This window comes from Notechis scutatus, chromosome 3 (genome assembly GCF_049901735.1).
Source record: "Notechis scutatus isolate UNSWTSFEM ecotype Mainland chromosome 3, rNotScu1.2, whole genome shotgun sequence".
Taxonomy (NCBI): domain Eukaryota; kingdom Metazoa; phylum Chordata; class Lepidosauria; order Squamata; family Elapidae; genus Notechis; species Notechis scutatus.
The window spans coordinates 7,008,934-7,032,346 of record NC_142011.1 but is presented as its reverse complement, the minus strand read 5'-3'; the positions used below and the strand labels follow the sequence as shown (position 1 = coordinate 7,032,346).

The window sequence follows — 23,413 nt, the reverse complement described above, 5'->3', positions numbered from 1 at the left end:
CCTGAACATGCCAAAACCTGCATATGTATGTGTGTGTGTGGTATTTAGGTTTCTTCAGGTATTTTCCCACGTCTTAATATTTGTACTTTTATTATTTTATTAAAAAGAACCCAATACACAAGCCTGTGGATGGCAGATGAGATTCTGCCGAAACGTCGCTATAATAAAAGCACAAATATATGTAGGAAAATACACGAAGAAATGTAAATACCATATATATAAATACCCGCGAAAACATAAGAAACCAAATATATATATATATATATCATACATACATACTTGTATATATATGCTTTGTGCTTTACCTACTATAATTCATTTGCTATTTTTATTTCCTAAGACGGGATTCAAGTGCCGTTTATACATGGAAACTGAGTGCGTAGGTTGCATCCGTAATGGGGGACCGCTCCTGATTCCCAAGGAACAATCCTCCCTCTTCTGAAAGGGGAAGAATCTTTTACGTGATCTATTTGGATGCCAAAATAATAATAATAAGCATGCTTGAAATTGAAAAAAAAAAACCACAGCCCCCAAGTTAGAGGAAGAGGAATTATTTGAAACTATAGCAAAGCTTCACTATCTAGCATAGAAGAATCTCACTGTTTTCCTGGCAGCCCGGAGAGTGTGTTGGACTACAACACCTATCTTCCCCAGCTCTGGTGAATGGAAACAGTTAGTTGTAAACTGCATGTTTGGGGGCCCAAAATTGCCCTGAGTTTAAACTTCTGAGCAATTTTCCTTGCCTCTTAAATCTGCCTTTTTTTTTAAAGATAGCGAAACTATCAAACTCTTATAGAAAACATAGAATAACAAAGTTGGAAGGGACCTTGAAAATCAATGAATCAGAATAGAGGTGGAAGGGATCTTGGAGGTCTTCTAGTCCAACCCCCTGCTCAAGCAGGAAACCAGATATCATTTCAGACAAGTGGCTCTCTGGTCCCTCTTTGAAACCTCTAATGACACACAACTTCTGAAGGCAAGTTGTTCCACTGATTGATTGTTTTCATAGGAAGTTTCTATTCAATCCCAGGTTGCTTCTGTCGATTAGTTTCCATCCATTGTTTCTTGCCCTGCCGTCTGGTGTTTTGGAAAATAAGTTGATCCCCTCTTCTTCATGGCAGGGCCACAAAGTAGAAGACTAGGTGTCAGGGATCCTGCGATTGCCCTAATTAAATCATTGGCCTCGAGCCAAGCTTCAAAAGAATCCAAAAGATTTATTAGGAGCAACCCATAATGCCCACTCTGCCACACGTAATTTACGGTCACCTGTGGCCCCATTTCCCCCCTTCCCATTTGGGTGTGTCATAAATCAGATTGTCCAACAAGAAGCACTTTCACGGGCTAGGTGTCATCAATCACATTCTCCAATGAAGGATTTTCCTAGGCTACAATCTTTCTAAAATAAGTGTGGAATTATGGCAACTCGGAAACAGGCAAAGGAATGGTTTACGAGTTGACACTAGGTCCTTTAGTCTAGTGGCCCCCAACCTTTTTTGTGCTGCGGCCTGCTACCGGCATCACAAAATGATCCGCGGCCCAGTACCGGCATCAGCACGCATGACAAGGCAAGGTGAGCCGAGCGACCGGCCAGCCAGCCGTCCCCCACTTCTCCCCGCCACCTTCAACTCCTCCTTTGTACCTTTGTCGATGGGCTTCGCTTCGGGACGGCTTCGGGACGGTCACTCGGCTCGCCTTGCCTTGGGTGCTGAAAGAATCCTCGCGCCTTAGTTTCATTCGAAGCCCCCCTCCCCTTCGATGAAACTAAGGCGCGAGGATTCTTTCAGGACCCAAACGCCACTTTCCAACCGGAAAAGCTGACCCGGAAGCACTTTCTCGTCAAACAAGATGGGGGCTCCCAGCAAACCGGCGGCCCGGTAGGAAATGTTCCACGGACCGGTACCGGTCCGCGGCCCGGTGGTTGGGGACCCCTGCTCTAGTCCCAACCCCCTGCTCAAGTACAGGGGACCCTATCCCAGTTCAGATAAGTGGCTGTCCAGTCTCTTCTTAAACTCCTCCAGTGATGGAGCACCCACAACTTCTGAAGTCAAGTCATTTCCACTGATTAATTGTTAAGACTGTTAGGAAGTTTCTCCTTAGTTCTAGGGCTGTGATGGCAAACCTACGGCATGGGTGCCACAGGTGGCATGCGAAGCCATTTGTGCGGGTACACGAGCCCCAGCCAAACTTACCTACATTGCGCATGCGCGCACCTCCCAGCTGATTTTCAGCCCGTTTGAGGCCTTTTTCGGCCTCCCTGAGGCTCGAGGGAAGTCTCTGCAGCCTTTGGAGGCTGAAAAACCGGGCCCGTTTTGTCACTTCTGGTATTTCCGGAAATACTAGAAGTGATGAAACGGACTCGTTTTTCAGCCTCCAGAGCCTGCAGAGACTTCCCTCGAGCCTCAGGGAGGCCGAAAAAGGCCTTCCCCGTGCTCCGGAGGCTGAAAACGGGCACTTCCAGTATTTCCGGAAGGCCCATTTTTTTGCCTCCTGAGGCTGCAGAGGCTTCACTCGAGCCTCAGGGAGGCCGAAAAAGGCCTCAAATGGGCCAAAAACCACCTGGGAGGCGCAAACATGCGCAGTGCAGGTAAGGGGGTGGGGTTTTTTGCACATCCATGCACTGGGGGGCAGGGCACATTGCATTGTGGGTGCTGGCACGCGGGCAGTTTTTGGCACGGGAGACCAAAAAGGTTCACCACCATTGTTCTAGGTTGCTTCTCTCCTTGATTAGTTTCCATCCATCGTTTCTTGTCTTGTCTTCAAGAGCTTTGGAAAATAGGTTGACTCCTTCTTCTTTGTGGTAGCCCCTCAAATATTGGAAGACCGCTATCATGTCCCCCTTAGGCCTTCTATTTACTAGACTAGACATACCCAATTCCTGTGGCCTTCCTTCATAACTTTTAGCCTCCAGCCCGCTCGCCATCCTTGTTGCTCTTCTCTGCACTCTTCTCCAATGCATTATAACCTCACAAAGAATCTTCCTGCTTATTTAAAATGGAATTGAGAAAAGGCCTTAATTTCCTATGGATATAGTTTGCACCTTCCTTTCGGCATGAGGTTCTATTCATCCCCTGTAAACAAAGCAGTTGCCAAGCGAAAATTACTCCCCGCGTTCATTCATAAAAGCTTCTCGAATGGGTAATTCATAAAAAATATCTCTGCCAAGGGTGTCGAGGAGAGAGGGGGGGGGGGATAAAATAAAACAAAACACTGCCGGTTTTCGGTCGCGCATGTATGACAAATATAGATAGCTGGTGAGTTGGCGTATTTTTGTGGGATAATTGTTTTTATGGTCTTTTATTTGCAAAGCTGCTTTTGCTAACAGGAAGAATGACTCGTAATGAGAGGCTCCCAGATGGTCTCTGGGTAAATGCAGGGCAATTAATGCTGGTAGCAAAAACAAGCCAATTTGTTTTAAAAAAAAGAAAAAAGGATTGCAAAGAAATGTTTCTCGGCTCTTGAGAATATAATAGGCACATCGGTGGAACATCGGTTGGATGAGCAGGAGTTACTTCCCTGCTATATATGCACCTTGTTTCTTAGGAACTAGGTTAGCACGTCCTAATTAAAAGGTGGTTTGTTTTAACCTTTTTTCGATTGGGATGGATTCACACAGCTTGCTAAAGTAAAAACTATCGCTAGTCCTCAACTTACAACTTCAGTTGGGAACCAGAATTTCCATTTGCTAATCAGGGTGCTTGTTAAGCGAGTCGGGCCCAATTGTACGGCCTTTTTTTTTTTTGGCCATGAGTATGAATCACGAGGTCGTTAAAGTGAATCTGTCGTTGCACATGGACTTCACTTGTTGGAAGCCGGCTGGGGAAAATCACAAATGGTGGGTCACGTGAGCCAGGATTCAGCGACTGTCAGAAATGCATGCTGGGCTTCCAAAGCGCCTGAATTTTGATCATGGGAATGTGAGGAACGCTGCAAGGGTTGCAAGTGTGAGGACCGGTCATAAATCAGTTGAGGATTCCATCTTATATCTTGATATAGTGCAACAGTATTTTATGTAGACTCTCCTTTGGAATAACAGAATAGCAGATGGAATAACGAATAAAACAGAGTTGGAAGAGACCTTAATCTTCTAGTCCAACCCTCCCTTCCCCCCCCAAGCTGGAAATCCTATACCATTTCAGACAGAGGGTTGTCCAATCTCTTAAAATCCTCTGGTATAGGAACAACCCCAACTTCTAGAGCAAGGCTCTTCAAACTTGGCAAGTTTGAGACTTGTGGACTTCAACTCCCAGAATTCCTGAGCTAAAATGGCTGGAGGAGGAATTCTGGGAGCTGAAGTCGACAAGTCTTAAAGCTGTCAAGTTTGAAGACCCCTGTTCTAGAGGCAAGTCATTCCACCAATAGATTGTTCTAACTGGCAGAAAATTTCTTCTTAATTCCATGTTGCTTCTCTCCTTGATTAGTTTCCATCCATGGCTTTTTCTGCCTTCAGGTGCTTTGGAAAATAGGTTGAAACCTCCCCCCTCTTCTTTGTAGCAGCCCCTTAAAATAGTGGCACACTGCTATTATGTCATCCCTAGTCCTTCTTTTCATCAGATAACAGGTAATCAGAGTTGGAAGGGACCTTGTAGGTCATCTAGTCCAACCCCCCGCCCCAGTCCAAGCAGCATTTCTGACAAATGGCAATCCAATCTCTTCTTGAAAATCTCAAGTGTTGAAGCTCCCACAACTTCCGAGGGCAACTTCTGTTCCATTGGTTGATTGTTTTCACTGTCAATAAGTTTCTCCTTATTTCCAGGTTAAATCTCTCCTTGATCAGTTTCCATCCATTATTCCTTGTCTGGCCTACAGGCACTTTAGAAAATAACTTAGCCCCTTCCTCCTCTCTGTGGCAGCCCCTCAAATATTGGAAGACCGCTATTATGTCTCCCCTGGTCCTTCTCTTTACTAGACTAACCAAGCCCAGTTCCTGCAACCGTTCATGGTATGTTTTAGCCTCCAGTCCCCTAATCATGCTAGTCATCAGACTAGACATACCAATTCCTGCAACAGTTCTTTACATATTTTAGCCTCCAGTCTCCTAATCATCTTGGTTGCTGTTCTCTGCACTCTTTCTAGAGTCTCGATATCTTTTTTTTATATCATAGTGATGAAAACATTTAATTACTGCTTTTTCCCACTCCCTTTCTGCTGCCAAATAAAAAGACCAAAGGAGTATTTTTTAGTTGACACCTGTGTCCTGTTGTTTATTAGCTCATCTGATTCACACGGCAGAGTGGATTGCTGCGCCTCAGCTGAGGTAAAAAAAAACAGCAGAGCTCACCGGCATTGATACAGAGGTGGTCTCTGCGCTCTGCACATGCATGTGTGAAGTGTGCATTAGGTGTGCCTGCACAGTTCACCAGTGTTGATACAGAGGGCGGTGTTTGAGCCCCACGCACGCACATGTGAAGCGTGCAATCGGTGTGCATGAAGCACACAATTGGCACGTGTGCGGCAAAGCCCACCACTGTGCAGAATGCTGATGGATATTTATTGTCCACTAAAAGCTCACAGGATCCCTTTCAACTCTTCCCGAGGCAATGCAAATGCTGCAAGCATTGGGCATCTGACAGTTGATCCTGACAGATGGATTTGGGAGTCCAGAGATGCCCCCATCGAAAGGAGAAGGAAGCAGTCAAGAAGGACAGGAAGGGTCTTTCCATTGGGGCCCCAAATGAGCAAAAACCCTGATTAAAAGACTTTAAGGCTGGAGAAAACAAGCAGGATACAACGAGGTTATTATTCATGAGAAGCTGCCAGAGGGGAGGCCAAAATGAAACAGCTGCTTTTACAGCTTGGTTTGGCAAACTTGTGATTTAATAAATTGCATGTTTCGAGAAATAAAATGACAGCCTTCCTGTCTGGTTCTCCAGAGACGCTTGCCTCTGAGTGGGAAGGCTCTAAAAGAGTTTTGTGTCTCTAAAACTAAGGAAGTAGTCCTCATGAAGCCTTCCTGATCACCTGAACTATCCCAGCCCCCTTCTCTTTTGCAAAGGTTGCCCTATCCCCCTTGCAAAACACAACCACACTACCACAGTGTTCCTCAACGTTTGGAACTTGAAGAAGGGCAGACGGCAACAAGGCCAACAACTTGAGCCCCTACAATACAAGTTTCTCTCAAACAAATGCCCAGAACGTAGCAGAGAATGGAACGGTAGAAAATAGGTGCAGCAATCTTTTTTTGACTCTTGAGAGTTGAAGTCCACCCGTCTTAAAAGTTGCAACCATTGAGAAACGCAGCACTAGCTGATAGGGTGACAAGGAAGAGGATGTGAGAGGCCCCGTCTTATGCAAAATTGGTTTATTTGCAGTGCATCATCTCCTTGGCTGCGTCAAATTGATTTCTGAGGAAAGCAAAGAGGAACTTTAAAAGGCTGGAGCACGGCTCCTCCCCCCCCCTTTAATAAAATGCTAATATGGGTTGAATAAATTTTATGGAAAAGTCACAAAAGCAGGCTTTTACCATTGCTGCTTCCAAAATACTGTGAAGGCTGGGTGAAGTTTGTTGAGGCAGGTAGTCCTGGACTTAACCACCGTTCGTTGAAGGACCCTTTGAAGTTAAGAGTGACGGGTTCCTGCATGAGCAAGGGGTTGGACTAGAACTGTGATGGTGAACCTATGACATGCGTGCCACAGGTGGCACACAGAGCCATTTGTGCGGGTCTGTGCTAGCCAAACTTACCTGCACTACACATGGGTATTTCCGGAAGGCCCATTTTTCAGCCTCCCGAGGCTGCGGAGGCTTCCCTCAAGCCTCCGGGAGGGCGAAAACTGCCTCAAACCGGCTGAAAATCAGCTGGAAGGCACGCGCATGCCCAGTGCAGGTAAGGGGGTGGGGGTGTTGCACGCAGATGCGCAAGGGGGAGCAGGGCCCATTGCATTGTGGGTGCCAGCACGCACGCGTGCTGTTGTATGCGCTGCTGTCAGCACACACCCCACAAAAAGGTTCGCCATCATTGGACTAGAGAACTGCCAAGGTCCCTTCTGACTCTTCTGGGGGGAAAAAAGTGATGTATGCCCATTTTTCGCACTTATGACCATTCCAGTATCCCATGGCCATGTGATCGAAGTTACGACACTTGCCAACTGACTCACTTACGACGGTTGTAGGGTTCCAGGGTCACGCGATCCCTTTTTTTTTGCGACCTTCTGACAAACAAAGTCAGTAGGGGGAAGCCAGGTTCACTTAACAACCGTGTGACTAATTTAACAACGTACTTAACAATTGTGACTGGAAAGGTTGTAAAATGGGGGTGAAAAAAAAACAACCCACGTAACATACGTGTCTCACTTAGCAGCGGAAATTTTGGGCTCCACTGTGGTCGTAAGTTGAGGACTGACTCTCTTTAAGGTCACGAAAGGGGGAGCCAAACTCACGGCTGTCACTGGATTGTATGTGAATATAGTTTAAAATGCACAGAATGATAAATGTGATAGCGTATTATGGTACAGATAAGAAAACAATAGTTCTAATCAGGATGTACAACACTGTGTAGTCAAAAGAGATTATATTGTATATGACCAGGAGAATAATATATAACCAGGAGAATAATATATAACCAGAATGTATACTACGATGTAAAACAAAAAAGGACTTGATTTAACCAGTACACTGAGGTTATAAAATTGGAAGTGGGATGAATAATAATGAAAAATGTACAAATAAAAATATTTTTTTAAAAAGAACGAAAGAAAGGCCCAGCAGTAGGACGGGAACTTGAGGAAGGAAGTTTAGATATCTCCACCACCTTCCAGCCAACGAAAAAAGGGCCGTAGGGTTTAGCAGGAAGAGAAACGCCATTACATTCTCGTAGGATGGTAGATCCCCTATGCCTCTTGACCACCTGTCAATGGGATGGGATGGGTTAGAATAGAATAAACATAGAATAAACACAGAATAGAGTAAGAATAAGAATAAGAATTAGAATAGAGTAGAATAGAGTAGAATAGAATAGAATAGAATAGAATAGAATAGAGATCTGGAAGGGACCTTGGAGGTCTTCTAGTCCAGCCCCCTGCTCAGGCAGGAGAATCTATACTGTCTCAGGCAAGTGACTGTCTAGTCCAGGAGTGTCAAACTGGATTTCTTAAAGGGCCCGATTATGTTGTTCTCCGCGGGCCGGCCGGCGGGGGGGGAGATGGGACTAACACCTCCTGCAACACTCTGCTGGCCGAAACAGGGTGTGGTGGTGGGGAGGCTGCACGAGCCCCCCGTGCCCCGTTTTGGCTGCCAGAGTGCTGCAGGAGGCCGTCCATGCCCAAAATGGGCTGTGGGGGAGGGCTACATGAGCCCCCCCCCCAACGGCACCCTGTTTTGGCTGCCAGAGGCACCGCGGGCCAGAACCTAACTACCCCACAGGACTGGATCCGGCCTGCGGGCCTTGATTTTGACAACCCCCTGGCACGGGAGCTGAAAAAGGTTAGCCACCACTGGTGTGGTCTCTTCTTCTGTCCTTTTGAGTGTCCACAAATTGCCCATTGGATCGTCCCCTCCCTCCAGAAAGCTTCGTGCATCTTGAGTTTCAACATGTCGGCCAAATGTCTGTTGCAGTCTTTTTAACAATAGGATGGGAAGACGGGGACTCTCTCTCGGTCCCCACCCTTCTCTCTTCTGCACACTGCCACACTTCTCAACCACTTCCTCAGTGCGGTGACTGCCTTCCTTATGTCTAGGAACCCCTTCTTGAGAGCTCTCTCCGCCGGCGGCTGCAGCTTTCCCCAAAAAGGCCTTGGGTCTTGCATTTGGTTACGCCATTTCCGCCGTCACTCCCTTTCCTGTTAAGTAAGTTCTTGCTTGCTTGCTTCCCTCTCCTTCTCTTGTGTTCTACCGCATTTGGCCGCCTCTCCTCCTCCTCCTCCTCTTCTTCTTCTTTTCTTCCAAACGTATTATGACCAGCTTGAGAAGAGAGCTACAGAGGTCTCAGAGAAGCTTCCAGGATGGCTAGATGGGATGGTCTCGGCCATGGATCAGGTATGGCGGCGGGGGGCGGGGGAGGTCTTCCAACTCGTAATTCTTCCCCTTGGATTTTTGGGAAGGTGCAAGGTCTACATTGGGTTCCCTGCCAAGATGGGGTGAGGGTTTGGAGAAGGGGTGGAATTGAAAGACACCGAGAAAATCAGCCTATATCCAACTGGAATGACCTGCGTTGTGGATGGTGGCTTGCGTTGTGAAGTTGTGAGTGCTTCAATCTCTGGAGGTTTTGCCCAGAATGGTACATATAGGGTCTCCTGCTTGGGCAGGGTGGGTTGGACTAGAAGACCTTCCAAGCCCCTTCCAGTCCTATGATTGTATGTTCCAGTCGGGTGGAGATCGTTCAAGAGAGATCCAACCTAGAATTAAGGAGGAATTTATAGAACACACTATAATGGCTTGCCTCCAGAAGTTGTGGGGGCTCCATCACTGGAGGTTTTCAAGAAAAAGATTGGGCAGCCATTTGTCCAGAATAGTATAGGGTCTCCGGCTTGGGCAGGGGGTTGGACTAGAAGACCTCTAGGGTCCCTTTCAACTCTCAGATTCTGCATTTCGTCCTCTCAGTGTTAATATCTCTCTAATCACTGTTGAAGAACAGGTTGGGTGAAATGGACTGTAGCTTTGCAGAATGGACTACTTGTTCCTTTTCATGGGTATACTTACTTATATTTATGATTTTATGCCAGAGGGCGAGTGAAAATTAATACCGCTTTGCGCATAAACCAAATGTTAATAGTGCACCAACAGGCCGCGTGTATTGACTCTTGTTCATATTTCCATGTCTTTCTTGGTGGCTCAACACAGGTTGAAAAAGGAAAAGAACAAATGTGTGATAAAAGGGAGTTTTTAGGAGGTCACAAACTCTTGTTTTGTTTTGCTATTTTTCTGAACTTGTTTGAAAAAGGTTTCCCGCATATATTGCAATTAGATTTCATTTTTGTTGTGCAAATTCAGGCACTTAGTTTGTCAGCTTAGCTGAGCCTCGTTTGACAATATCTCTGTATGCATATTGGATTTTTTTTTTTTATACCGGTAGTCCTCGAGTTACGACAGTTCATTTAGTGACCGCTCAAAGTTCCAAAGGCTATTGCACAAAGTGACTTAATGACTGTTTAACTTACACGTTTAACAACTGCAGGGATTCACATAGCAACTGTGGCAAGAAAGTTCATAAGGGGGAAAAAATTCACTTAACAACTGTCTCACTTAGGGACAGAAACTTCGCCCTCAATTGTGGTCGTAAGTTGAGGACCCTGTGTTTGGGATTTGGATATCAGCAGGTCTTCAAGGCTGCAGTGTATATAATATTATTGTATATTACGATTCAGTAGTCATGTGTCATAATCTTAATTGCAACTGACACCCTGAATTTGGTTCCTCTTCTTCCCCACCCTTGTCCTTGGGGTCGCCGTCATGATTGAGATGCCTTATCTCGGATTTGTCCAGGAGATAAAAATCAGATTTTAAAGTTGTTGCACGCGTGACCGGATTGCAGAACAGAGAATGGGGAAATTGCTTTAAAGTGCAATGTACGTCAGCCATCAAGATATCAGCAAATCTCTTTTTTTATATATATATTCTGGGGAACTTGAAAGGCATGGCTGAGAAACTCATTTTAAACTATAATCTCCATATTAGATATCCTGGCTTGTGATGCTTTCGCTAACTGAGACGGTCTTTGCAGATTTGAATCCTCTCATGCCTTATAGCTAAGCAGCACCTAAAGGCTTGAGATTATGAAACACCCATTTCTTTGAAAAAATTTTTATCTTTTGAACCCGGGTTCAATTATTGCTTTTTCAGCAAAGATTTTTTTTCCCCACTGCCGGAAGCTTTTCGATAATGCTAATCAACTCAGTCCTGTTCTATGCAACCGGGAGAGTAGAATAGGGCAAGATATTTTTTTTTTTAAAAAAAAGCCATTAAATTTTTAAAAAAGCCATTAAATTTTTCAAAAAGTCATTAAAATCAGTTTCTGTATTCCCTCCCGGTAAAAGAAGTATCCAGATGCTTTGATTTGAGATGTTTCTTGCACTTCTCTTGTCTCTTGCAAAGTAGGGGCATCTATTTTGATTTCTTTTGCTTTTTTTTAGCAAAATTCCCTGGCCAACTTGGGCTTTGGTGAGCTAAGAAGCCCTCCATGCGTTTAGATTAGAAGATCTCAAATGGAATAAAGTTGTCTATTCAGTAAGGAATTGGAGCCTGCTCTTCCTCTTCCTTGAGTGTGTTCACACAATGCCTTTAACAGGACCAATTTAAAACCCTGATTCACAAACCTGCATTGACCTTGGTTTGTTTTTTTGGGGGTGTGTATGAATGGAGCCCTTCTGGCGCCTTGGCGTTGGAAGTCCTGTGCAAAGGCAAAAGAGAGTTTTAATTCTGGTTAGGTTAGCCTGCTGCGTGAATGTAATTTAGGTGAAGAGTGCATATTGTGTGCATTCAGTCCTTGGGGTGCACTAGAAAGAAGGATGCACAGCTGTCTTCCTTCTTGGCAATTGTGAGATTGGGGGGGGGAGGGTTGAGGGTTTCCCCCTTTTTAGCCAGCAGCCTGCTCTCCAAGATTTGAGGAAGACATCCATGGTTATGTTCCTCACCCAGCTTGGAGCCAGCAGAGGCGCATTTTCAACCGTGGCTGTTTTGCATCACAACTTTGTAGTGTTGCACACAGGTTTTCCTGCACCCTCTGAGATCAAGCCCAACACATCATCATCATTTAACAACCCCATAATCCCTTGCGGAGTGGAGGCTGAATGGAGGTAGCAGAGTGTTTACTGGCCGGATGCCCTTCCTGTCGCCAAGGCAGAGTTTTGTTCAGCAGATATATTCTCAATTATACCCAGAGAAAGAAATATCTGCCTCTACCTAGGATCGAACTCACAGCCTCCTGAGCTCCGCCTCTAGGCCACTGCACCACTCTTATCAAACCCAACATATCTCCGTGGGGAAAGTCCATTTGGTTCCCCCTGCAAATCTCCAGCTTTCAGATGTGAATCCATTTTTCCATAAGTTGGAAAAATTAGATCTTCCCTTCTGCAGGAAGCAAGTTAGTCCCAAAGGTGCTTTTTTCAAAAGTCAGCTGGACTTTGGTTTTCCTTGAAGATTTTTCCTTGAAAATTTGTTTTTCTTTGAGGAATTGAAGAAGCTTCTTGGATGAGAGTCTTCAAGGAAAAACAAAAAGTCCATTTGCCTTTTGAAAAAAACATCTTTGGGACAACTGTTGCCTGGATCAGGGATCGCCAAACTTTTGGACCTCAGGGACCACCAAACTCATAATTTTAAATCCTGTGGACCAGAGACCCTGGGAAAATCCCCAAAAAAGTCTGCAGGAAAATTCCCCACCCCGTTTTCCTACCGATCGATCATTCTTTATTTGGGATCGCAGGATACCGTCTCCAGCTCCGTTCTCAGGGGGACAGAGAGAGAGAGAGAGAGACTTTTGGCTTCATGCAAGGAAAGCAGCAGAAGCCGCAGAAGTCTTTCTTTCTCTCCCCAAACTCCGCCAGAAATGAGTCTTTGTGAGACTTGTTGCGCTGGTGCAGCCTCTTGGAGCAGGAGGCCTTGCAGGGTCCCAAAGACTCATTTCTGGCAGAGTTTGGGGGAGAGAAAGAAAGACTTTTGCTGCTTTCCTTGCGTGCAGCCAAAAGCAGAAGAAGAAAGAAGCGGAAAGAAGCAGCCCGGTGGCCAAGCGAGACACGTGGGGCGAGTGGGGCAAGTTTCCCCCTCCACCCTTTCTCCCCTCCCCTCACTACCTCGTGCTGTTCGCAATGCAAGCGACACAAGCCTTGTATTCCCGCGGGCCATGTGGGCGGCACAGCCTTGTGTTCCTATGCAGCCTGGATTAATTGCTTTGGGGGTGACGTTTCTCTGCGGACCACCAAAATTTTCTTGCAAGACCACCAGTGGTCCCTGGCCCACTGGTTGGCGACCACTGGCCTGGATGACTGAGAACCTCCATAGACATCTGAGAAAGTTGTGTCTTTCAAGATACATTAAGGCATTTTCCCCAAAACGCTTGGAGATAAGCTGCATTTTAGCTCTGATCGTTATCAACCAGCCTTGTCTTCAATCTCCATGACCTAAAACATCTGGCATCCAGTTGTGGAAGGCTGGGCTAACTGCTTTGCTCACAGGGATATCTAGAGGCTGCTCAGTCCTCAAATCCTTGCATTTTGTGTGGTTCCCACATACACAAATCCACCTAAGCAGCGGACTTGTCGAGCACCTGGGAAAATAGCAAGGTAGACTTTCAAGCCAATTCGAATTGAGTCCAACCTTTCTCTTGTTAAGGGAGACATTCCTTGTGTGTCCAATCACACGTGGCCAATAAAGAATTCTATTCGTTTGCTAAGTGAGTTTTGCTCCATTTTATGACCTTCCTGGTCACCGTGGTGAAGTGGATTGCTGCAGTCGTTCAAGTTCGTGACACGGTCGTTAAGTGAATCTGGCTTTCCCCACTGGCTTCGCTTGTCAGAAGGTCGCAAAGGGGATCATGTGACCCTGGGATGCTGCAACGGTCATAAATACGAACCAATTGCAAAACATCTGAATTTTGATCGCGTGACCACGGGACATGCTGCAGCGGTCGTAAGTGTGAAACATGGTCATGAAGTCACTTTTTTCAGTGCTGTTGTAACTTTGAACGGTCTCTAAATGAACTGTTGTAAGTGGAGGACATCCTGTATACTTTTCTTGCCCTCCCCCCTCCAGATTAGACTGTGTGACTGTTTCTTGAGTAATGTTCCTAAGATAGTCCTTGATTTACAACCACAATTCAGCCCAAAATCTTCAGGCAGTTGTGAAGTGAGTTTCGCCCCATTTTATGGCCTTTTCCCTCCCCACCATTGTTAGCAAATAAATGCAGTCGTTAAGCGAATCTGGCTTCTTTCCCCCATTGACTTTGCTTGTCGGGAGCTGGCTGGGAAGGTTTACAGGTGGTGGTCACATGACCACAGGACAATGCAGCCGTCATAAATGTGAAGCACCTGAATTCTGATCACCTGACCATGGAGATGCTGCAATGATCGCGTCAGTTTTGTTTCAGTGTCCTTGTAACTCCAAACGGCCAGTAAATGAATGCTTGTAAGTTGAGGACTTTTCCTGTATTTGGGTTTATGTCCTTGGTTTACAGTCTAAAACTGATTCCCAACCCCTGGGCTGTGCATCCACATCGGGCTACGGCATGCCAGAAACAGGGCCATGCAAATAACAGAACAGAGTAACAGAGTTGGAAGGGACCTTGTAGGTCATCTAGTCCAACCCCCCCCATCCAAGCAGGAGACCCTACACCATTTCTGACAGATGGCAGTCCAGTCTCTTCTTGAAAGCCTCCAGTGATGAAGCTCCCACAACTTCTGAATAACAGAATAATAACAGAATAACGGAAGGGACCTTGTAGGTCATCTAGTCCAACCCCACCCACCCAAGCAGGAAACCCTACGCCATTTCTGACAGATGGCAGTCCAGTCTCTTCTTGAAGGCCTCCAGTGATGACGCTCCCACAACTTCCGAAGGCAACTTCTGTTCCATGGGTTGAATGTTCTCGCTGTCAGAAAGCTTCTCCTTATTTCCAGGTTGAATCTCTCTTTGTTCAGTTTCCATCCATTATTCCTTGTCTGCCCTACAGGTGCTTTGGAAAGTAGCTTGCCCCCCTTCGTCTCTGTGGCAGCCCCTCAAATATTGGAGCACTGCTATCCTGTCTTCCCTGGTCCTTCTCTTCCCTAGACTAGCCAGGCCCAGTTCCTGCAACCGTCCATCGTATGTTTTATCCTCCAATCCCCTAATAATCTTTGATGCTCTTCTCTGCACTCTTTCTACAGTCTCAACATCTTTTTTTATAGTCCCATCCGCGGGATGCAGGCAGCACGTGAAACTGTACTCCGCTCCAGTCCATGGAAAACCACCTCTCCCCAGAACTGGTCCCTGGGGCCCAAAGGATAGGGGACCACTGATCTAAAAAAATCAAGATGGTGGCTAGATTGATGGATCTGAGATACTCTCTGTTTTAAGTAGAAATCTGATCCCCTGTTGTGACCGCCATTTTCATGTTTTTTTGGATACCCCTTGGGTTCATACTACGCATGTTTTCCATGACGAGAGCCAGAGGTACAGATGGCTTTAAAACTCATCTTGCTTTGAGTGCCTGGGGTCCAGAAAGCAGATGTGATCGAGGCCTACAGCTCAATTAACCCTTTCCAAATGCCGTCTCATTTCATTCACTTCAGATATGGCTAGGATAATTCCAGATAGGGTTGGGGCAATCTACACACAACTCCTCCATTCAGTCTTTTCCGTGTTCAAAGTTAATTTTGGGATCTCCGCAGAGCATATTCTGAGCATGGCTAACAGATAACAGATAATCAAGAGTTGGAAGAGACCTTGTAGGTCATCTAGTCCAATCCCCCGCCCAAGCAGGAGACCCTACACCATTTCTGACAAATGGCAGTCCAATCTCTTCTTGAAAGTCTCAAGTGATGGCGCTCCCACAACTTCCGAGGGCAAAGCTGTTCCATTGGTTGATTGTTCTCACTGTCAGAAGGTTTCTCCTTGTTTCCAGGTTAAATCTCTCCTTGTTCAGTTTCCATCCATTGTTCCTTGTCTGGCCTACAGGTGCTTTAGAAAATAGCTTGACCCCTTCCTTTCTGGGGCAGCCCCTCAGATATTGGAAGACTGCTATCCTGTCTCCCCTGGTCCTTCTCTTCACTAGACTAGCCAGGCCCAGTTCCTGTAACCGTTCTTCATATGTTTTAGCCTCCAGTCCCCTAATCATCCTGGTTGCTCTTCTCTGTACTTTTTCTAGAGTCTCAACATCTTTTTTATAATGTGGTGAACAAAACTGGATGCAGTACTCTAGGTGTGGCCTTACTAAGGCTTTATAGAGTGGTATTAGTACTTCCCTTGATCTTGGCTGTATCCCTCTGTTAATACAATTTAGGATTGCATTAGCTTTTTTGGCGGCTGCTGCACACTGCTGGCTCATATTTAGCTGGTTGTCCACTAAGACTCCAAGATCCCTCTCACAGTTCCTGCTGTTGAGCCTGGTTTCACCCAGTCTATCTATATGTGTACTTTTGGTTTTTCTTGCCTAAGTGTAGGACTTTACTTTTCTCTATATTGAATTTCATTTTATTAGATATGGCCCAGTGTAGGAGGTGGAGTGATTCTCGTTGTCCTCTCTTGAATCCTGTTGTGACCCCCATTAGATTTGTGGGGGCTGCACAGGGGTGGGATTCAGCCGGTTCAGGCCAGTTAGAGGAACCGGAAGTTAAATTTACATTTGGTTCGCTGAATCGGTAGTTGAATAGACCGGCTGGCCCCTCCTAACCCTCCCAGGAGTCTCCATGTGGCCCGTTTTGGGTGCAGGTAAGTGCAGGGACCCCCCCGGAGGCTCTGGGAGGGTGAAAAATGGCCCTTCCTGAAGTTTGGAAATGGGCCTGTTTCTGGCTTCCAGAGGGTCTCTGTAGCCCAAGGGAGGTTGTTTTTGCCCTCCCAGAAGCCTGAGGGGAGCCTCCGGACTCTGGGGAAGGCGAAAAACGGCCCTCCTAGAAGTGTTGGTAGGCCACGCCCACTATGGCCACACCCACCCAGCAACCAGGCAGAGAACCGGTTGCTGGGATTTTTGAATCCCACCCCTGGGGCTGCGTTTCAAACAAGATCACCGGCTTTAAATCAAGGCTTAGTGGCTGCAGTTGTAAAAATGCTGTGGCTGCAAAACTCCTACTAACCACAAGAGGACAAGAAAGAGAAACAGACTTGTAACCAGTTGCTGCCCCCTTGTGTTCCTCTGAAAATTTGCAATCCGGGTGTAGAAACTCTTTGACTAAATTTGATTCATCTGCATTTTAGTTTTCTGGAACTGAGCCTGTCGCACAAGCAAAGTTGACTGCTTTAGTTATCTAAGGGTTCAGTATCAAATGCAAACATAGAACATGGGTTAATTCAGTAACCAGGTTAAGTGCCATCTTGGAATTTGGGAAAGGGTGACAATCTGTGGGCGATTATTCAAAACTCATTGGTTTTATTCAAACGCTGCCATTAGGAATGTAGGCAGAGTGATCTTCAAAATTTAAACGATTTTAAGATATAATTTGTTGTGTGTTTTAAGCACTATTTCTATAGCAGACTGCTTCAGTATATTTTTTGGCACAGTATTTCTGGACCTTGGCATCTTTACGATGGCTGCTAATGTTGAGAAACACAAGAATATGAATATATTGGATCCACTGAGATAGGAGAGAAAACAATTTAATATTTTAGTGCTATTCTGTCAAATTTAGGTTTTTCAGACCTTCCAAGCTGTCTTTTAGCTCTACTTTGACCTATGGATTTCATTGTTTCCTGAGACTTTGTAGGTACAAATACACACACACACACACACACACACACACACACACACACAGGGTCCTCAACTTACAACAGTTTAATGCCTGTTCAAAGTTACAAGGGCGTTGAAAAAACTTATGACCAGTTTTCACTCTTACAGCTGTTCTTAGTCACATAATCAAAATTCATGTTTATGACGGTGGCCGTGTCTCAGAGTAACGTGATCCTCTTTTGTGACCTTCTGACAAAGCCAGTTGGGAAGCCAGATTCGCTTAATGGCCGTGTTACTAACTTAACACCTGTAGTGATCCATTTAACAGTTGTGGCAAGAAAGGTCATAAAATGGGGCAAACAACCTCACTTAACAAATATCTCGTTTAGCAATAAATTTTGGGCTCAGCAGTGGTCGTAAGTCAAGGACTACCTATAGGAGAGGAAAGACTCTTAAGTGCATTTGGTAATGGAAAATTCCCTGCCAAACTATCCTACGTCGGGAAAAGTTATAATGAACGATAAATTCGATGAAAAGCTTGAAGGAAAAAAATGGAGGAAGGGAAGCTACCTAAAAATACATGCACATCCTTAAATTCTGAAAATGACTTGCAAAGTGGCAAGACAGACATGGAGTTTCCAATGGCAAATAGAAATAAAGAGAATTTCTCTGCCGGTCAGTGACAGATAGAGAGCATGGGATGTAACAGTGAAGATATTAGACTGGAAATGTGGAGACTGGGAATTCTAGTCCCGCCTTAGGCATGAAAGCCAGCTGGGTGACTTGGGGTCAATTAGTAGGACATGGTGAGTTATAGGTTGGCCTTGGGCATGAAAACCAAATGGGTGAAATTGGGCCAGTCACAAGGAGATTCTGACTTCTAGTCCCACCTTAGGCGTGAAAACTAGCCGGGTGTCTTTTGAGCAATCACTGGGAGACAGTGAGTTCTAGTCCCGCCTTAGGCCTAAAAGCCAGTTGGGTGACTTTGGGCCAATAAAGACTCATTTCTACACCTGCCTTAGGCATGAAAGCTGTCTGGGTGACATTGGGCCATTCACCCAGAAACTGAGTTCTAATCTCATCTCAGCCATGAAGCCAGCCACCTTTTCTCAGCCCTTGGAAAGTGCGAATGTTTCAGTTTTGGTCACCAAACTATAAAAAAAAGATGTTGAGACTGTAGTCTAGAAAGAGCGCAGAGAAGGGCAACAAAGGTAATGAGGGGACTGGAGGCTAAACAGTTGCAGGCATTTTTGGGTATGTTTGGTCTACAGAAAAGAAAGGTCTGCTTGGGCAGGGGGTTGGACTAGATGACCTACAAGGTCCCTTCCAACTCTGATTATCTGTTATCTGAAAGATCAGGGGTGACATGATAGCAGCCTTCGAATATTTGAGGGGCTGCCCCAAAGAAGAGGGAGTCAAGCTATTCTCCAAAGCACCTTAAGGCAAGACAAGAAGCAACAGGTGGGAACTAATCAAGGAGAGAAGCAACCTAGAACTAAGGAGGAATTTTCTGACAGTGAGAACAATAAATCAGTGAACCAACTTGCCTCCAGAAGTTGTGAATGCTCAACACTGGAAGTTTTTTTTTTAATCTCTGAAGTGGAGTAGGGTTTCCTGCCCAGGGGGTTGGACTAGAAGACCTCCAAGGTCCCTTCCAGCTCTGTTATTTTGTTGGAAGCCTCCTCTCAGTGGAAGATAAATCACGAACAACCTAGCTACTCCTACCAAGAAAGTAGTTGGAGACTTTGGAAGGATAAATTAATGGAGACAGCCCAACAGCCTATCGAGTTGTGGTGTGTTAAATGATATCCATCCAGCACATGAAGACATGGCCAGATATGCAGTTATTCTCTTTTCAGTGATGTTGTAGAAATCCAGATCCAGTTTAGAGATTTTGGAGCGAACAAACAGCCATCAAAAACGAATCATTGGCAGCTTATTTTAAAGTCCTTCTGCTTTGGCGATTTGCATCACCTCTCACAACTGTGATTTTGTTCTGTTGAATAGGCCTAACGTGACTTTTGCAACCAGGCCAACAAAAACCAACTAAATGAGGAAGCAGCCATTCGGGTTTGATAGTCTCCCCAGATAATGAAATCGACAGCCCAGTGCCCCATTCAAAACAGGAGACTGTTCAAAGGAATGGTGGGTAAGCGAGCTCAGGATTATGGGTCCTGAGGATTTTCCAAAGTCCGTTTGGGCCACAGAGAGAATCACTCTCCAGCAAAAGCTTCCCGCAAAAAGAAAAAGAAAACGGAAGTTCATTTTGGGTAGCGACATGCCATCTGAAACCCCCTCATAAAAGAGGAAGAAGAAAGAATGTGCTAACCCGAAGAGGAACAAAAACGATGAAGAGGCGGATATTTCCCAAGAAGAGAAAATAGGATCTTGCTTTTAAAAAAGGGTTTGAAGTGTTTTGTTCTGGGAAGTTAGCAGTTGCATGCAGCAGGAGACTAGCCCTCAGCGGTATTACCAAATAGATCAGGGTTTCTCAACTTTGGCTGCCTGAAGGTGGGTGGACTTCAACTCCCAGAATTCGACAGCCAGCCATGCTGGCTCTGGAATTCTGGGAGTTGAAGTCCATGCGTCTCCAAGCGGCCATTCCACAGCCAGCCACGCTGGCTTTGGAATTCTGGGAACTAAAGTCCACGTGTCTCCAAGGAGCCATTCCACAGCCAGCCATGATGGCTCTGGACTTCTGGGAGTTGAAAGTCTTCAAGCGGCCATTCCATAGTCAGCCACGCTGGCTCTGGAATTCTGGGAGCTGAAGTCCATGTGTCTTCAAGCGGCCATTCCATAGTCAGCCACGCTGGCTCTGGAATTCTGGGAGTTGAAGTCTGTATGTCTCCAAGCAGCCACGGGTGAGAAACACAAAATAGAAAGTTGGGGCTTGAACAGTGAGATAGCTTGTTGTAGATGAGGAAAGAGTAAGCAGTAGTTCAGTCTGGATTTGCTTGCCCCGAAGAAAGAACCGGATGAGTCCAAAGCAACCTTAACTCGTCAAAAGAAGCTAAGTAGGAATGACTCTAGTTAATCCTTGGATAACGTGAGATCTCTTGCTTTAAGCCAGGGGTTGGACTAGAAGACCTCCTAGATCCCTTCCAGCTCTGTTATTCTGTTATTATTCTGTTAGGTTTTAAGCATGATATCCCAAGCCTTAGGGCAAATTGAAAAGTCTAAATCCTGGAAGAATAAGAACTGAACAGCATTAGAGCTGGTCTGACACTCCTCAACAACAGCTGAGACCAAAATTTATATTGCTAAGCAAGGCAGTTGTTAAGTTGAGTTTTGCCTCATTTTACGACCTTTCTTGCCACAGTTGTTAAGTGAATCCCTGCCGTTGTTAAATTAGTAACAGGGATTGTTAAGTGAATCTGGCTTCCCCATTGAGTTTCTTCCTCCCCACAAACTGTACTCCCTTCTAGCAGTGATGATGTTACCTAGTTGGGTAATAAAATGTCTGCAGGAAAAAAAAAAAATCAACCTCAGTGTCCTGGATTCTACCAAGTGTCCCACAGTCCTCCCCTGCCTCCCCATAAACCCCACTCTCTTGAAGCACTGATGACATTACCTGGTTGGGTAATGAATTATCTGCAAGAAGACAACCCAGCCCAGAGAGCACCAAGGACCCCACAGTTCAACCCTGAGTAGAAATAATTCTCTTCTATCAAATCCATGTTGTTGTGAAGAAAAGGTGTTGGTAAACACTTTGGGGCTGGAAGTAAAAGCCAATTCTGATCATCTTCAGTGTGAAATCAATACACACACACACGCACACTGCAATGGAGTGATGCATTTAATGGCTAGCTGGGGATTGCAGAAGGTAAAAATCAGCATTAGCTGGCTGGAAAATTAAAGGAGGAAGGAGGGGACGAAAGAGGAGACAGATTATTAGTATTTTAGGGGTTTAAATAAGGTCAGGACAACACACCCATTTGTTTTTGTTTTTCTTTTCCCCAAGAGGGAGATAAGAAGAGATGGTCGTGACTTAGCGGGATTAGGTGTGACGGGCAATGTTGTATTACTCAAAAAGAGTTTTTCCTTTCATTTTGCCTGCCTTGCATAACAAACCTTATTTTTTCTAAAGCCGTCTGCATGGGTGGAAACGAAGAGCTCAGAAAGTTGGACAGCAAACCAGCCGCGGAGCATCTTCACGCTATGGTCAATAGTAACGGCAATAGCAGTTGGACTTAAATGTAGGTCAGCCTTGACTTGTGACCACAATTGAGCCCCCAAATTTTTGTTGCTAAGTGAGACACTTGTTCGGTGAATTTTGCCCCATTTTTATGACCTTTCTGGTCACAAATTGTTAAAGTGAATCACCGCAGTTGTTAAAAAGTAGTGACATGGTTGTTAAATGAATCTGGCTTCCACTATTATTGACCTTGCTTGTCAGAAGCTGGCTGGGGAATTCTGGGAGTTGAAGTCCGCCAGGCTTAAAGTTGCCAAGGTTGGAGACGCCTGCTCTAAGTGGTTTACGGTGTCAGCGTGTTGGCCCCCGACCATCTGGATCCTCATTTTACCCACCTCAGAAGGACGGAAGGCTGAGTCAACCTTGTCAGAAGTTGACAAGTCCTGGTCAACAGGTCAGAAGATGTAAAGCATGGTCATCTGAAGAGACAGAGGTCAAGGGACTTGACCCAAGCCAGGACATCATTATGCAAAGAATATATATAACATACATACATCCTTGACCCAAAGGTGTTTTTTTTTTCCAAGAGGCAATTGGACTTTCTTGTTTGTCTTTAAAGACATTTCGCTTCTCATCCAAGAAGCTTCTTCAGCTCTGACTGGATGGTGGGGAATGGAAGAATTTATATTCCTTGCAGACAGCTGGTCATTTGCATCCTTTTAGAAAGTTGTTGAGGCCACCTGGAGGTTTAACTGTGTCCCCAGGGTTACCTGAGTAGTTAACAAAACCATCAGGACAAGATTCAGCAGTCCATCTGCATTTAAAAGACAAAGGCCATTCTTTTGGAGACAGCAAAATTCACATTTTGCAAGGGAAGGATTGTTGGTTTGAAAGAGGGATCAAAGAGGCAGTCTATGTCAAAATTTAACAGCCCTCTGTCAACAGAGGGGGAGGGATACGATACCATCTATCTCCTGTCTACAACACAATCCTTTCAGCAGTTCCAAGAAGGCTCCACATCCATTTGCACCACTCAGGTGTCTCTGAGGACACAGATACCCCTCCAAGTGGCCTCAACGACCCCCTAAAAGGATGCAAATGACCAGCTGTCTTCAAGGAGTATAAATCCTTCCATTCCTCTCCATCCAGTCAGAGCTGAAGAAGCTTCTTGGATGAGAAGCGAAACGTCTTCGAAGAAGAAGGCAGCTTTTCTTGCCACATTTGTTAAGTGAATCACTGCAAGTGGTTAAGTTGCCATAGTAGCACAGTTGTTAAGGCGGCCATCTTTGAAAGTTGACAAGACGTTACCCAGGGTATTTGATGCAGAATGGAGGTCATCTGCTCTGCGTTGTCCGGTTTTAGGGATTATGAGCTGTGGTGGTGCAGTGGTTAGAGTGCAGTACTGCAGGCTATACTTCTGCAGGCTGCCGGCTGCCTGCAGTTTGGCAGTTCGAATCTCACCAGGCTCAAGATCAACTCAGCCTTTCGTCCTTCCGAGGTCGGTAAAAGGAGGAACCAGATTGTTGGGGACCGTAGGCTGACTCTGTGAACCACTCAGAGAAGACTGTGAAACACTGTGAAGCTGTATATCAGTCTAAATCAGGGGCCTCCAATCTTGGCAACTTTAAGATTCGTGGACTTCAGCTCCCAGAATTCCTCAGCCAGCTCTGTTGAAGTCCACAAGTCTTAAAAGTTGCCAAAGTTGGAGACCCCTGGTCTAAATGCTATTGCTATTTTCTGCCATTATCGTTGCAGATTTTCATCACAGACTATTCCATGCAGTTTCTTCACTGCTGTCATCTGCTTCTTCCTGAATGGGCTCTGAGATTTTTCCCACTTCACACATTGTTGACCTCTGTCTGTGGAGGGTCCACTCTGTGAAATCATCATCTGATCGAAACAAGGATCTGGCTGTAATATTAAGACCAGCCCTTGGAGGAAATCAGCAGGGCCTTGGCAGACCCTAGCTGGTTTTGGGGAAAAAAGGGTTCCAAGCAATTTT

At 45.5% G+C, this 23,413-nt stretch overlaps 1 protein-coding gene across 2 annotated transcripts in view; it reads left to right on the top strand.

Moving 5' to 3' along the window:
- RGS19 (regulator of G protein signaling 19) overlaps positions 1-23,413 on the top strand; it is a 60,366-nt gene that overhangs the window by 10,485 nt on the left and 26,468 nt on the right. Inside the window, exon 1 of one of the 2 annotated variants that reach the window (XM_087962406.1) lies at positions 8,778-8,968. The exons of the other annotated variant lie outside the window; for it this stretch is intronic. The gene's annotated coding sequence lies outside the window, so the exon portion shown is untranslated. Of the gene's footprint in view, positions 1-8,777; positions 8,969-23,413 lie in introns of those variants that run through there. 2 annotated transcript variants of the gene reach the window in all.